The sequence below is a fragment of the Larus michahellis genome, chromosome 7, assembly GCF_964199755.1.
Source record: "Larus michahellis chromosome 7, bLarMic1.1, whole genome shotgun sequence".
Lineage (NCBI taxonomy): Eukaryota > Metazoa > Chordata > Aves > Charadriiformes > Laridae > Larus > Larus michahellis.
In genome coordinates this window covers 30,338,027-30,354,328 of record NC_133902.1, presented here as the reverse complement: position 1 = coordinate 30,354,328, position 16,302 = coordinate 30,338,027, and positions in this window count along the sequence as shown.

Below are 16,302 nucleotides of genomic sequence, written 5' to 3'. Positions count from 1 at the left end.
ATCCATTATCTTCAAATTAGGAACCACCTGTTCTTCATAACTGTCTGTTTGTATGAATGAGGAACTCTGAGTTTAATTAAGTAGCATGTGTGGGTGGAACAGGCTTCCCGACAGCAGTGAGATTATTAATGGACATCTATATTGAATTTCTTTGCATTTTTGAAAGGCTAATTACAATGTAAATTTAGTTTTAAATTATTGCTTTGCTGTGGGATGGGAGTTGTCATTTATTATTAGGGTGGGTTTTTTTCACATCCCAGGAAAACATTGGTTTGACTGTATAGGCACTCTGTAGTCTCTTATTTTTCCCTAATTTACACTTTTTGCTCATGGTTCAATGTGCTGTAAAATATGCCCCTATCTCTAGTTTCATTTTTTTATAGGTTTTTGTTTTGTTTCTGCCCTTAAACATTCTAAGATTTTGAGGAAATGAGAGCCAAGCTTTTCAAAAACAGGCCTGAAGCTGAAATGTGGAAAAGGTGAACTTGTCTTAAGAAAATAGTCTCCACTGACTTCTTGGTACTTTAATGTTTTAACTGCTAGTTTATTACATGTAGCTGGTGGTGTTTGCAACATAAACTCAAATGTGCAGGATGTTAGGACATGTTCTGTTTTAGTGAACCCAGAATAATTCATATATAGTTTGTCAGTGCCCACAAGGAAAAACAAGCCTCAGCTGGTGGACAAGCCTGCAGCACGCCCAGCCGTTCCCGTGCCCTGCTGTTCAAATTTCGTGAAAGACAGTTTTGTCCCATGCTCTGAGCCAAGGTAACGTATGATTTACATTCTCCCTATTTCCTCACCTGAGAAGCTTGACATTTGGCCTGGAACAGGCTTGGGGTGTGAGCCAGAGAGGTGCAGGCAGTGTAGGTTAGTCAGTGAAGGCTCTCAGACAGAAGAGGGTCTTTTGTGTCAGGCATGTCGTGTCCACAGCTGGAGGGAAGAGAGACGCAATGAGCTGGCACATCCAGGGAGATATTACTTGACCTGTTTCCGCAGTAACATGGGAAAGCAGTTGGCTGAGCATCAGCAACATTTTAGTTTGGTATTTTGTGTGTTCCTCCCTTATTAGATGCAAGAGTGCTCTCCGGAGTGAGCTGCAGCCTGCCTGCCATTGGCATTGGCCACAGGGTCACTTCGAGGCTAGTAGGAAATAGAAACATCCGATTCCACACAGACTACATTAAAGACCTATCTGCTTTGGCACTGATGGATAACCTAAAGTTTACAGATGGGAACAACAGGAAAAGATACAATATCTGGTCACATCTGAAAGACCTGCAGAGCATGGTAACTCAATTGTATGCAGTAAGAGTTTCGCTCGCATCGCCACTGATAGAATTCAATTAAAAGCTATTAGCATAACAAGGCATACAAGGGTTGCCAAAGTGCAAGGAAGCTATAAAGCATCTGCCTGGGACTAGGAGGGGATTGATTTGAGAATTTTGATCTTTCCTGCTCCTTCCTCATTTTATGGTGAACAGTGACAAAGTGCTGATCTGCCTGGTGGCCTTTTTTCTTTACCTTTTTCTTAAGTAAGAACTACCTCGTAGAGTTTTTGGAGGCCTACATCCATAATCTGTCTGCCTTATGGCTCTCTTGAAAGAAATTAAGCACTATATAGCTCTTGTTATGAAAGTTGCACAGTTCATGTATTGCTGGGGGAAGGTACCCACAGCAGGAATTGTTTGATTGTGTGGGAGGTCAGATTAGGTATTTGTTGAAGTCTCCTTGGCCTTATACTGTGTGACTTCCTACAATTTCTCTTCAGAGCATTGAAAATAAAACATGGCTCTGAATTAGAGTCAATTCCCACCTTCTCTAGTAGTCCCTGAAGCCAAATTCTCGTGGATATTGAGGAACCCTCCTAAGAGCCCTGACAACGCATGAAACACAGGAGCAGTGTGTCTCCAAAGGACTTGCCACTCCCTGTGTGTTACCCTTACTTTGTCTGACTCACTCGTCCGCTCTCTTCCTCCAGGTGTGGGGGCTGTTCCTGTAAGGCTGCATGCCCCAGTGAGGACCTCCTTCCCTCTGGACATGGGTTTGCAGATCTTGGGCTGGGGCTGGTCTTGAGAGCCAGCAGCTGCCACAGGCTACAGGGGGAAAAGGAGTCTGTCCTAACCTTGGGTCTGCCCTTATCCATTACTGGGACTGGAGTTTTTTAAGAAGAAGACTGGAAAGAAGTGATCATTAGGTATCTTTACATTCTTTGAAAAATAATAAATTACAGTTAAATGGTTAAAAGCTTAAACAAAACTTTTGCAAAAATAACCTAACAGTTGCAAACTGTGATTACCTCAGGGTGGAACTATTATTATTATTATTATTGGATTTCTTGTTTTTTTTGTATGGCTGATGGAGTGTTCCCAGTTTGCCATAAATTGGAGAAAAATGGCTAGACATGTGAAAGCACTTTTGTAGCTGAGTGTCTGGACAAGACCATTTCAATACAGGAGAGATGCTTTGCCCCAGGTTGGTTCCCAAGGTGACCCTCTGCCTCTTGGGGACAGTAACACTTACCGGTGCCACAAAGACATTGTGTCACTGCTGAACTTCTTTATGAGTTCCTGAGATGGAAGCTTGTATAATAATACAAAATAGGATTCATATGTATTTTATTCCATAGTCCAGCTAAGGGCATGTTTCGTGAAATGGCAGAAAATAATATGAGATTTTCATTTTAACGAGTTTTTCCTTAAAGTATCTTTTGGCTGGTTTTCATATGTACAATAAGGTTTTCCCTTGCTCCATAGCTGTGTAGTCATTCCTTTTTGTGTTATTAAAACTGAGAAGGAATGCCTCTAGGTGAAAAGAGACTTATTAGTGTGTTAGTTTTTGCTCTCAGGAATAGGTCCTGATTTATGTCTTGCAATTTGGGAATTATATTAACTAACATTCCTTTGTAGAATGAGAAGGTGAATGTAAATTACAGAAAAAAACCTGTGATTTAACAAAATAAAACTATTTTGTTTTATGTACACTCTCTTTGAAGCAGACATATCAGTAATATTATTAAATTATCCCAAACCATAGATTAGTATAAACTGTTCCCTTAATTTTGGAGAGAATTATTAAAGAAGCAGTTGGTGTTATTCTATACTGAGTTCATCTAGCTTCATGCTAACGCGGCTCGATTCAATACAATGCCATAGTTTATTTACGAAGAACTTTACAGACTCACTTTGCATCCTTAAGTTTAAGACCTGCCCACAGATAGATCAAAACATCCTGGTTATTTTCAGTTTTGCCTAGGTTAAATAATTGAGGGTAGGTCAGGGGTGGATAGCATTATTTCATGCGTGGTACTGCAAGAAGCTCTGTATCACATTTTCTAATGCTTTTGCATTTGAAGTTTTTATTTGATTATCTTGTTGTGGGGTGGAGTCGAATATGTTCTCAATTTTGCAGTGAATTGTTACAATCTGAAATGGCTTTTGTAAGCTTCTTGGCATTGATAAGCGTGAGTGATTGTGGTTTTGAACCCAAGACTCATAAGGGCAGCCATAGCATAATCATTCCACCCTCCCCGCACCCCCCACTCCCCAGGTTCTGACTGTGGAACATTCTGAGTTAGCCAAAAGATGCACATGGAAAAATGGTTTTGTTTTGAATAAATGTGCAAAGAGGCACACAAACGCAGTGTTTATTCCTGTAGGCTAGCATTTTCAGGCTCAGTTAAATACTTGCATTCACATATTTTAGTCCCTGTATCTAATCCAATTTTCCAAAGAAATTACAGCATTCTCAGCAACTCTGTAGCCATGACAAAGAATCAGGATGCTGATTTAGACAGTTAAATTTGCACCTGTAAATTTATCAGAACGCCGTAGCTGTAGAAAATGATGAGTTCAAAAAACGTCTTCATGATTAGGGCCAAATGAATAATTGATTTTTTTTTTTATGCTGTCATCCTTTTTTTTTTTTTAATTGGTTTAGATCAGACTTATTGTCCTGCTTAACAAAATTACTTCTTTTCCCTTCCCCCAAATTTTGCTTAGTTCAATTAAAAAAAAAAAAATCTGTAAAAAGAGGACACAGAAACTGAGATTCAGAAAACTGCCTGAGAATGCAGTGTTGTTGCTATTCTCCTCTTGTTCTGTAGCTCAGTGTCTAAGAACACTTCTCTGAATGTCAAGATACTGGTTCAAATCCTACTCAGAACTGGTAAACTTTAAGCAGGAACCTCTTTTAGGTGAGTTTTCTAACTAGACTATAATATCGCTATATATTGGAACATGAACTCAGACCCTTCTCATGGGATTGCAGCTGTACTTTGTACTTGGGACTGATGAAGTACCTCATGTAGAGGATGATTCCATGGACTCTTGTTTAGACCACGTGCCTGGGGCTTGCCCAGAGAGTATTTTTTCAACTGAATATAATGAAAAATATCACTGGAAAAAGGACTACGCAAACAAATGGTCTCCTCCGATGGCAGTTCATTCCTTGGGATCTGGGACTTGTGGTGTCCAAGATTTTCTGGTAAAGAAGGGAACACATTCTGCATCATTTGCATCTTTTTGAAAAAGGGAGAACAAAACCACATCCTTTCCTCATCCTCTCATCAGGTATTATTTGTGGCACACTTTATGTTAATTTGCAAAACTAAAAATAAACAGAGGTTCTGAAGGTGAAGTTACACTTTCAGCTACTTTAGAATTTGTTAGCAGAATTGTAAAAACCCTCTGCTCTGATACTCTCTGCTGCTCCTTTATCAACTTGACTAACAGATCACCCTTTTTGCCAAAACACACCCTGCAGCCAATTGTCACACCAGTCTATATCTGGTAGCTATCTTCGTGCACCCTTGGAAAGATGAGCAATGGGTATAGCAATATTTTGGCATGAATAGTAGCTGTTTAGATTTTCACATATACTGTTTTAGGGAATGTGTAAAGGCTCCTACCCACACCTTGAAACAGTTAAGAAATGGCATAAGGCCAGGTAAGAAGTCTAATTGAAATATCATATGAAGGGAAAGAATTTGGAGCACAGTGGTATCACTTTGTAACAAGTCCGCTGTGTAACGGTGGAAAATAGTCAGAAGGAATATGAGGTGAGAGGAAGAAGCATCCATTTAGTTCAAAGAGTAACCTGAATGTAAAATATCCAGATTCATACTTTATATTTATACTAAGGCAACAGCACACAGCTAACACTCCTCCAGTTCTGGTAGTTGACGCTTCAGTCTGGCACAGTTGCCTAAAACTGTAGGAAATGTGACAAAGCTGGGGACTACGTGGTTGTGAGGACCAAGTTGCCACGCAAAGAGGATGTTGTGCCGTCCCTTCATCCTGCCGCTGTCAAGGGATGAGGAATCACGGGAGACAGGATGAAGCCCTCAATGTTGCATGCCTGCTCTAACAGGGATTTTTAAAAACAAACAAACAAGCAAACAAACAAAAAAATGCTGGCTACGTCAGATGTACATTTTAAGTGGATAAGCAGCAACCAAGAGAATCCCTAGATGAATTTGCACCGTGTTGACAAGCCTTGTGTGACGTGCACAACTACTTCAAATACAGGCAATCATTTCTTCTTCAGTAACAAAACTGTTTGATGTGGCCCTGATCTGAGAAAGCCATTAAACCCATCTTTAAATATGTGCATAACAATCTGAAACAAAGAGGCTTTCGGTATCTGGGTCACCTGTGGAGATACATCTAACAGGAATTATTAAACACAGCCTAGAAACCAGTGTTTGCAAAAACTGAGTGCCAAAGCTGAGCTCCCAGGAGCCTCAGGCTTCAAAATGGCTGAGTTGCTTAGTGCTGGCTAAGGCCGCTTGGGGGCACATACCTTTACACTTCAAGCTGCTCGGCACAAGTACTTCTGCATGGGCCTTTTGGGAGGGGACGAGAAGGAGGGGAATGTGTTTTTTCTTGAAATGTTAGTTTTGCAAAAGGTTTAATCTGCACAGACATCAAGGCACGGGGCTTGCTCTCAGAAATGTACCAGCTCACGAGTGACAAATCCAAGGCTCCTGGGCTGAATTTGGACAGTGTAAGCAGCTCACCTGCTGCCCTGGAGCCAGCTATATGTTCTTTCTTCTCTAGATACAGCCGAACAACAGGCAATAGGGTATATGAACTACTCCAGCTTTTTACAGCCTCCTCCCCACACCGTCCGCATTGAAAGCCAGTAGGTGTATCCATGTGGCTCTACCTGCATCCCGATGCATGTACATGTGGAATCACTCTAGCAGGGCTGGGGAGGGCACCAGGGCTGGTGAGGGCATTTCTCAGCCTTTGCTCTCCAGGGCAGATACTGTAATTGGCCACACGGTCAGCCTGAAAGAAAGGCAGTGCACTGCCATGTTGGGTAAAGTTAGCACAGCTGGAAACAACCTTCTTGCAGGGCTGTGTGCCCCGTGTGCGGTCACTTAACCTTGTGAGGGAACCAAACCCAGTTGTTCTTTACTCCCCCCACAAGCTGTTCATTTCAGTTAGGTATTTTCTCCTTGAATAAGCAGGATGAAAGGGATGTGATATGCTGAATCATTTAGGGGAAAAATCACCCTGTCAAGTGGATTATCATCAGCTAAGCAAGGCCCCGGAGGCCAAAACCTGAGCCTCTAAATAATACATGCTGAATGCCTATGCTTTTACTGTATTGTTGAGGCAAAGCCTGCACTGTGTGTTTCAGGGATGTTAAAGAAAACACGAATGCAAAGTTATACCACAGCTGCCATTTGCCAAGTGATTCCACCTTATCCTTGGGAATAGCAGGTGTCCTAGACACGCCGAGTCCCTAGCAGGAGGGGACGCCCAGCGTTTTGCTTTGTAATTGTTGGCAGAAATGTCTGTGGGGTCACTCAGCTGCTAGAATATTAAAGCCTATGAAAGCAGGATGTGGGAACTGCAAACCTCCTAGAAGAATGTACACCCTGCACATGAGAGGGAACAGATGTGTTCTCGGGAGGTGGGTGTCACTCTTGCTTGTGCTACTCACTTCTCTGACGTTTCCTCTGTTTACTGTCTACCTTTTTCTCCTGATTTCACTTTCAAAGCTGCTTGTGTACTTTAGCATGTGGTTGCCTTTCTGGCTATATTCTCTTTTCAGGAGGTGTTCAGAGTGAAGGTTTAAGTGAAAACACCCCTGTGTTTGGCTTAACACCTGACATAGTCTGGGTTACTTCAGGTTTGAAAGTGATATTTGCAAAATTGCACAAATCACTTTCTTATTGGAAATTGTCCCCTGCAATTGCATTTCACTCAAGGGATTCTATCCCAAGCCAGCTATTCTCCATTGAATTACATTATTCTAACACAAAACTTTGGATATTAAATTAACCGTCTCTTACCCAGGCAATTTAGAGGAGTAGGGATATGAGATCCTGGTGTGCATCTCGGGAAAAATGCTGTAGCGTTTCCCCTCTCACTAGGTGCAGCTGTTCTTCTGGGGTTTTCTGGGCTGACTGCACTGATCTCCCTGGGCTTGTTCTGCAACAAGTCTCTTTTGCTTTTCCCACTGAAATCATGCTTTTGTGATCATTTCTGTGGCAATCACTGTCTACGATGGTAACCCCCATTCACTGTGCATCAGCATAGTCTCTGAATAGAGAGAATAACATTTTGTTACGGAGTAGGACTTGATCCTGCATTTCCTTCCTTGCAACTAGGTCACAGGGTGCTTTGCATGGATGCACTGGGAAGCACCAAGCTCCATCAGTCTTGAGCATCACTTTCCTGGACTGCGGGTAGCGGCACAGTGGGAAAAGCTGCACCCAAGCATTGCTACATCCTCTTTTTGTTTGTGAGCATGGGCAAACCCAACCAATGCAGCTATATCAGTCAAAGTCTTACATCTTACACTCAAGACAGACAAAAGGGTTGGTTCCTGCGCTCAGCCCCTTAGGACAAGCCTGTAAGTACATAGGCTTATGATACCAAGCTTTTACTGTGAGAGAGAAAGGCCAGTGTTGGGCTGAGTGTGCATGCACTGGAGTTTGGCATGTCTGAGCTTCACACCTCTAGATAATAACCGGCTTCAGGACCTTTGCAGCAACTCCGGTCTGCTCCAGGTCTGTGATAATAAGCTGCCCCCTTACTCTGAGCAATAGAGTGATTGAGTCCCCATTTAAAAACTGTATTGATTTTGATGGGAGTTTTGATAGAGTATGGGTGTCGAAGGACTGCCAGATTTGGCTGTTAATCTCCAGGATTGCTTCTTTCTGCTTGGCTGAGCATATGCCTCATGTTTGCTGTCCCCAGCGTGAAGGATTTAGGAACTGTCGATATCTCTGTTGATATATGAAGCACTAAACACAGTGGGAGCATGATGCACATTTGGGTCACTCCTGCTGAGGCCTGGCATTTATACAGGGGTAATATAACAAGTCCCCACCTTCTGCTGTCCCCCTGTAAGAGCCTGTTGCCCCAGGAATACAAGTTGTGAAACTTTTTGGGTGACGACTACTCTGTTGCCAGTGCTGCAGCTCCACACTCAAAGAGAAGCTGAGATACAGGGTGGTTTCAGTTAATAAATTTCATCTCCTGCCTTTGCTGTGTGGGGTGGTCCCCCTGCAAGTCCAGCTGTCGCTGACCTGGCACCTGTCTTAGAGGTGCTCTGCAGAGCAGTGGCTGCTTGAGCCCAGATGAGGTAGGCAGCAGCAACGGGGGTCTGAATTTCAGAGGCACTGAGAACCCACCGCTGCAATCAGTGCTACTGGAGTGCTCCCCACTCCTGAAAGCTAACCCCTGTATATTGCAAGACAGGGCAAGATGCACAGGAAGGTTCTTTGGAGACTGTGTTTCATGTGTCCATCTTCATAAATTTGCCGTAGATGCCCTATTGCAGTGTGAAAGAGTCACTTCTGCAAATGCTCTGCTGCTTAGACTGCAATGGCTTCTGTTAGATGTCTGTAAAGACGGCAAAATGTTGTGGCTGAGCTAACAGGTTCATCAACGTATGTGGCAAACAAGACTTTTAGAGGGGCTGATTCCTTTTTATTTATTTATTTATTAGGTAAAGCCTGGCATTTTTTTGTCACAACCTTAGCTGACAAAGCATTTTCTGGTCACGTTGCCTCAAGACAGCACAGAAGATTAATGTTTGGAATATGCTAAGCTCTTGAAAAAATGTAAAGATAATATCAGAAAAGTAATTCAACATGTCCCTGAAGCTCTTAACCACAAGCGATGACATTCTAATCTTTGGGGAAATGCAGGACAAGCGCTGTCAGCCTTTCAGAGTGGTCTGTGTCGCAGTGCAGGGGGTGCAGAACCAAGGCTGAATTTGGAGGAGGATCGCTGTGCTCCCATGGAGCTCTCCAGAAAGCAGAAAATCCATCAGTGCACCAAAGAAAGTTCTTCTTTTGACTAAGCCTGTGGGTGTCAGCTGGGTGCGGGATGCATACCTAGCTGTTCCTCAGAAGTTTCAGTGTCACCTTAGGGCATAGGCACCCCGTTCCCACATGGGCATGTGAGCAGTCTTTTTTGCTCGTGGACTGCTTCCTTTGTCGGCTCTGAGGGAGCCTGGAAGCATGTCCCACAGACAGAAGCAGAGAGAGGAGCTGAATTTGTATGAATGTTAATTTTGCTGGGCTCACGCTTAGGTGCTCTACTCTCGTTTGTATGCAAACACGCAGGAAACGAACATGTGTAAACGCAGTTCATCTGGCAAGGTGGGAGCACAGGCCCAGTCAGTCGCAACCCATACCACGGGTGGCTACCAGCTGGCACAGTGGGCCATGGCTCACCCTCTGCTGCAGTTCGCCGCATGGCCATGGCCAGAGAGACCGCACAGACAGCACTGAGGTCAGAAACGCCTGGTTTTCTGAGGCAGCCTGCTTTTCCTTTCTTTCAAACTGGAGTGTGCTATGGAGGGGAAACAGAGTTGCAACGATTTGCTTCAAAGTCAAGAAAAAAAGAAACAAAGCTGCAGATTTTTATTACAGCGGAGCAGTTTCTGATGTCCTTACTGAGGCAAAGGAGAACTTGGCTAGAGCAAAGTCCGTAGGAAGAGCCGGCCTGGGACCTGTGCTGCTTAGAGTTGGGGCAGGAGAGCTAAGCAAGGCCAGGAGAGCAGAGGTGGAAGGGTCCTTGCTCACAGGAGTGGTGTCCTTTATAGATGCAGCCCTTCTGGGAGCTGCTAGTTCTACACAAGGCTGGTGGAAAAGGGGTGACTGGTTTTGCTTCGTTTCTGACAAACTGAGCTTTATTTGCATTACAGTGAAAGAGAAGTGACTCTCATTTGTTGACATTTGCTCTAGGAGCAAAGCTGAAGAAGGATGAGAAGGGCCATGTAGCTTGGCACAGGTTGACTCCAACTGTTGTCAGAGAGGAGGCAGATGCAAGTGCAGAGCTGCTGGTGTTCCCTTACACTGCTCCACAGCAAAGCCGTTAGCTGTCACCTGGGCAAGCATAAATAGATTGGTTTATTTATAAAACTCTGCTTACTATAGTAACTCATTATTTCTTCTGACTTTCTTGGCATGATTACTGTCTTGAAACAAATACATAAGTTGGGAAAAAAGGAAAGAAGGAAGGAAGGAAGGAAGGAAGGAAGGAAGGAAGGAAGGAAGGAAGGAAGGAAGGAAGGAAGGAAGGAAGGAAGGAAGGAAGGAAGGAAGGAAGGAAGGAAGGAAGGAAGCCCCCAGCCAAGCACAAGAATGCTGCAACTCTGAAGTTGAGCGAGATGATCCTGAGAAACTGGAAATGTCTTAAAATGCAAATTTAAAAAAGGAAATACCTCCTTTTGGCCTCTGAGCCTTTACAGCACAGTGAAAACATGTGACTTAAGAATTGTCTGGCTCTAATACTTGCGGTTCTTGCTTGCTTATTTCTTTAATAAAAACTGGAATGTTTGTGTGTAAGTTGACTCCATCTGCTGGGCTTTATGCATGGTATTAAGTATCACGAGATTCAGTTTTGCCCATTCGCAGTTTCATCTTAAGTTGAGCTTGCCAGCCAACAAGGGAGAACTTTACATTAGCTGTGAGGTTAGGACCATAAAACTGTGACTAACTCAAGGAAAGAAAGTAACCTGACAAAATTTCAAATATACCCACTGGATCGGGAATACTATATACCATCAATCGCAAAAGAATACTTAATTTTCAAAGCTATCCCTGTGGTTTCATAAGCTTTTGCCTCTACCAGAAATGCAAGAAGTAATAAAAGAAGACATGGTTCTAAATGCTATAATGGATCCAAAGGGAGCACAGATGGGGCAGATGATTACAGCACTGAACTCCCTGTTATGGAAATGGACGTATCTGAATAGAAATTTCCCTTCAAAACTTAACAATGAGGTTACAGCTCCTGAGACTGCATAGTGCTGACCAGTACTACTTTTCTGGCACAGTTTTCTTTAGTAACTTCGATAAAAAATATCAAATTGGTAGTAGTACCTTTCTTTAAGAGACTCTCTAGGCTCCAGGCCCCAAATTGTTCACAACCCATGTAGGTCAGGACAACTTTGTGGTTAAGCCCTTCTTCCCAAGGATCTCTTGAGAAGAGAGCATCCTATGAGGAGAAGTGCTAAGAAGTCTGTTAAAGCTGGTAGTGAACCAGCCATTAATCTGGAAATTCTTTATAAAAAGAGAGCAGCCTGATTTAAAATCTTCAAATGGATGGTTTTAAATTATTCAAAATATTGTATTAGAAATCCAGCTGAGTCAATTCAAATTTCAACAAAAAATTCAAAGGACCATAAATTATCTGACTGCCTCAAAAATCTTAACAACTGAAAAAACATGTTTCCCTGGAAAATTGTCAGACGAATTAGAAAAACTTAAACCACTTCCATAGCATCTTTCAATTGTTGCAGCAGACATTAAAAACCTGAAAAAATATTATAAGGAAGTTCTTTCTCTTTCACATTTTGCAGCGCCCAAAATATAAAACGTCTCTTTTTGTTCCTTTCATGTATTGCTTCCAAATCTCTAATAATTACATTCTGACTGTTTGTGTGCTTAATCACTGCTCATCAGCACCCTTTTTCTATGCAGTGTTACTAAAAATGTTTGTTTGCAGTTGCCCTTGTGCTCTGAACTGTGCCGTTTCTCATGCATAACTCCCTATGCAGGGAGACAGAGCATTAATACCCTGTTCAGGTAATTCAGAGAACACCGTGACACATTGGCATAATTAAATAATGTCATCAGTCTCTGAAGTGTACTCCCTATGGTGATGCACCGCATGAGAAACCTCCTAATACGACACCTACGGGTTTCTTACACAAAACTGACTTTACCATAATGTATTCCATTAGGAGAGCTGGAGTTTAATGGAGAAATCATTGTTTTATTTTATTTGTATTTCATGGGTAACGTGGTATGAAGCTTCTGCCCACTGGATCCTGTTACACAGTTTTCCAGCTCAGCTAAAGAGCTGTCTCTTCTATGTCTTTGCCACATAGATGCTAGACCATCATAGCCCAGCCTAGTCAGTGTAATGAGTTTAGGTGGTCTCTGACTACAATGCAGGTTTTGTATTGCAGAAGTTCTTCCCAGATGTCTTCTAAAGCCGCTACTGGTTTTAACAGCCGTTTTGAAGTGTGGGCATCCAAAGCATGACACAGTGTTCAAGTAATAGCATCCTCAAATATTAAATTGTACTTGTCTCTGATATGTCCATCCCATAGCTGTAACCCTAAGCATTTCTCCCATTACACCATTTTCTCCTCAGCCACCAGGCAACATGAGATCACAATTCTGAGGAACATGGCTGCAGTGTTGCACCTGCTCCAACAGCAGGTAATGGGCAATATGTACCACACTGGTAGTGACAAGGGCATCCATTGGCCTTGTCATATGGTCCAGAAAAACTTTGTCACAGCAGTTGAACACATTTGCAGTGGTGCTGTCTCAGAAAATCAGGGGGAAAACAGAGGAGAGAGCCAAGACAAAGGACCACTGCCCCAGGGTGTCATACACAGCTTGCCTCAGCAGTTTTTTTGCTGCTTTCTGACCTCCATGTCTCCTGCCTTTCCTGTTCTTGCTATGTTATACACAAGCTTTTGGTTTATAGAATCATAGAATCATAAATAGGTTGGAAAAGACCTTTAAGACCATCAAGTCCAACCATTAACCTGGCACTGCCAAGTCCACCGCTAAACCCTGTCCCTAAGTGCCACATCTACGTGTCTTTTAAATACAATAGGGATGGTGACTCAACTACTTCCCCGGCCAGCCTGTTCCAATGCTTGACAGCTTTGGGTGAAGAAATTTTTCCTAATATCCAGTCTAAACTTCCCCTGGCACAGCTTGAGGCTGTTTCCTCTTGTCCTACTGCTTGTTACTTGGGAGAAGAGACCGACCCCCACCTGGCTACAACCTCCTTTCAGGCAGCTGCAGAGAGCGATAAGGTCTCCCCTCAGCCTTCTTTTCTCCAGGCTAAACACCCCCAGCTCCCTCAGCCGCTCCTCGTAAGTCTTGTGCTCCAGACCCTTTACCAGATTCGTTGCTCTTTTTTGGACAGGCTCCAGCACCTCAATGTCTTTCTTGTAGTGAGGGGCCCAAAACTGAACACAGTATTTGAGGTTTCCTACCTTGTATCACCTCTTGCATTCAGGCTTGTTTTGTTTTACCCATTCCTCACTCTGATTCCTTGCCTCTCCTGTACTATTTATTTATCCATTTAATGCTGTTCTCATGATTATGGTATTTGGACACCAAGCAACTCAAATAAACTGTCTACTTCATTGGCTCAAACTGTCCTCATTTATGTTGGTTGCCTGGTAACAGCTGTTGTAACTGAAGTTGCAAAATTTTCAGTGAAAAATGAATCCCGTGCTCCCAAACAGCCTGAACTTGAATAAATCTGCAAACAGAGCTGGAATTTTCCATGCTTTGGGGCTCTCTCAAGCTGATTTCTCAGTGTCAGCTTGGAAAGTTCAAACAAAACCAAGTCAGCCTCTTTAAAGTCCTGTGGGGGGAACTGCAGAAAGTCCCACTTGTGTCTCTGCTGTCTTAACTCCCATCCTTGCTGCTCTCACATGAATGCAAATCATTACCTGAGCCCCGCAGCTGGCTGCAGGCTGCCTGAGAAGCTCGCTCTTGGCTGGAGGGTGTTCCTGACTCTTGAAATGGTAACAGAGGGTTTGTCTCTGTTTGTCTCCGCCAGTGGTCTCCACCCTGCAGAATTCAGTTTTGAAGCTAAAAGATGTTTCTAATTACAAATATTGCAGAGGCAGCCTGGGAGCTGGGAGGCTGCGTGATTTAAGCTGTGCTGAGGAGAGGAGGCAGAGGGTGTTGGTGGCATGGTGCAGGTGGCATCGCTTCAGACCCGGCCTGCCCGTGGCCCAGGGCCCATCTCACACTTTGCCTTCATGAATAAGGAAATAAAACTGGGGGGCAGAGGGATACAAAGGTAATTTGGCTGCTGGAAGAAGCAGGTTTGATTCAAAACCCGATGTGCAGAGACTCTTTGAGTAGCAGCAGGGCATTGCAATGATAATGGCAGCTCTTGGGCTTACCCTTCTCTGTCGGCTTCTACCAGCCCCTGCCCACTAGCGGTGCTGGGATGCCTTCCCTTGCAACTACTGCAAACACCATTAAAACTTCTCCCCAAATTATTCCTAGGTTCCACAGTACCTTGTGAAAGCCCTAATCCTGCTGCTAAGCAGGGAGCTGTTCAGCCCCTTGCCAAAGGCACCCAGATCTTGCAGGAACAGTCTGTCATGTGACCATAAAATTAACTTCAGGGCAAAAATTGTAACTGCTGCAGGAAACTGTGTGGAAACAGACGAAAAACGAACTGTTAACCTTATAATGAAAAATCCATACTACAGAAATCACAGAGAAAAAGTGAAAGATTTCATGGGCCAGTTCCAGTAAAAATAAAGAAATTTCACACTTCGTTACATTAATTGAAAAGCATCTAAAGCCACCAATAACATTATTTCATCGTATTAATAATGATTATTCAGTGTTCAAAGTTATTTAATGATGAATCCAAATACAAACAAAATTAGTATGACCAGATCACAATCTATTATTAGAAATACGAATGAGCTGTTGAAACAGCAAGCAAAAGAAATCAGCATGTGTTTGTTTGTTTGTTTGCTTTTTTCCTTATGGAATTAGTGGGTGTATTTCATTCCCAAAGCCTAGCAGAGGGCAAAAAGAGCATTTTGCCATCCATTTAATAGGAGTTCTGGAGGGGTGAGAAGCTGTTCTTAATGCCAACATGAAAACTTTCCCTCCGTGTTTGTAAATATGTGCACAGATAACAGCAAAGGATAGTGTGTGTAGGTTTTAACTGCTGAGTTTTGCGGGGTAGTGCTCTCATCACAGGGAGAAATCGCTGAGATTTTCAAGCCTCAAGGATAAACCAAATTTAGCTACTTTGGGGAAGTGGCAGATATGCACTGGTGCTTCCCAGACTTCGGCCAGGGTAGCTGGCTTTGAGGTTTCTGAAAACCAGGCTCCTCCCATGTGAGATTAAAAAAGAGAAACTAAGCAGCATGATGTTAATGGATAACATTAAACAATATTTGCTTAAATTGCCATGTCCCTTAATTACTGCTTGATTGTAACAAAACTAAATCACGTGTAAGATTTTATTTTTGATCCTTATTGATCTCTGCAATGTGTGTAAACATGTTGGGGCAAAATAATTACAGCTGAAAAATATTATTTATTATTAAACAGTGTGCCTTATTTTAGATATCAATATCATGGCCTCTGGCATTAGCTTTGCATTGACTAGAACCATAAGGGTTGTTTTTTCTGTTTTTTAAACAGATCCAGCACTCAGTAAATACTTAATGTTGTCTAAATAGATACAATCTTGGATTATTTTCTGAAAATCCCTTTGATTTTGCATGTAGTTAATAAGAACATTACTTGCACTTTACCCACAAATTTCAGATTCCCCTTTCTTGTCCTGATTAAATGATAGCAAAGGTAAAAATTTGTTTGCCTCAAATGTAACATTTAATAGAATGGATGTTAGGTTTTCTTTGTGGAGGATTGTTTTTCTGTTTTCTTTTTTTTTTTATCCCTCTCTTCCCAAGTGTCTGGTTTTGGTCCTTTACCTCCTCTGCTGCGTGACAGCGCTTGAGCTGGCTGCCTTAAGCCTTGCAGAAGCTGACTTACAAGGTTTGTCCCCTGCAGACACGTGGTGAGGCAGCAGCATGGGATCATCTGCAAAGGAAGTTTTAGAAGAGTCCATGGCAAACCCGGTTCCCGTTTGAAGCCAGTGACTTCAATAGGAAATTATTTTCTTCCCCAGTGAAGGAAAGATCAGCTTCAGGAACAAGGGGGAAAGCTGTCAGTAGAAGTATTTATGTCTTGGATCTATTTATTTACAGCTGTGGGATTATGTAGCTGGATGTATTAGGTACTTCCTA